We start from the raw sequence: 461 nt of genomic DNA, 5'->3' as shown, positions 1-461 counted from the left end.
CCCCCCCCCCCCCGCAGTCGCCTCCCCCCTGCCTGTCCCAGTACCCCCACAACCTCCCTGCTGCTGACAACCTCGGCTCCCAGAGGGAGCTCCCCTAGCTGCCCTCCCTGCTGCTTCCCCAGCCCAGCAACACGCGCACATGCACACACAGCCCAACCAGGCTCCCGCCTTTTCTCCCCCTTCTCCTCCTCGCCCACCGCAACACAAATTTACCTCCATCCTCCACTTCTATTCCCAGCTACACAGAACCCGCCCCGACTTGTCTTGCCTCAGGCAGCACCAACACCGATTCAAGGATGCCGTCCACACCTCCACCCCTCTCCCCGTCCCACACTAGCCTCCTGACGTTTGCCTACCACCTCCACCCTTCTCAAGGCAGGCCAACGGGGACGCTCCTCCCCTATCCTTTTTATAACCCTCCCCGCCGGGTACCGACAACCTCCTCTCCTACCCACTATCCG

This window comes from Tupaia chinensis, unplaced genomic scaffold (genome assembly GCF_000334495.1).
Source record: "Tupaia chinensis unplaced genomic scaffold, TupChi_1.0 Scaffold000197_1, whole genome shotgun sequence".
NCBI lineage: Eukaryota > Metazoa > Chordata > Mammalia > Scandentia > Tupaiidae > Tupaia > Tupaia belangeri.
The sequence above is the reverse complement of the archived record's forward strand: the minus strand, read 5'-3'. Positions refer to the sequence as shown.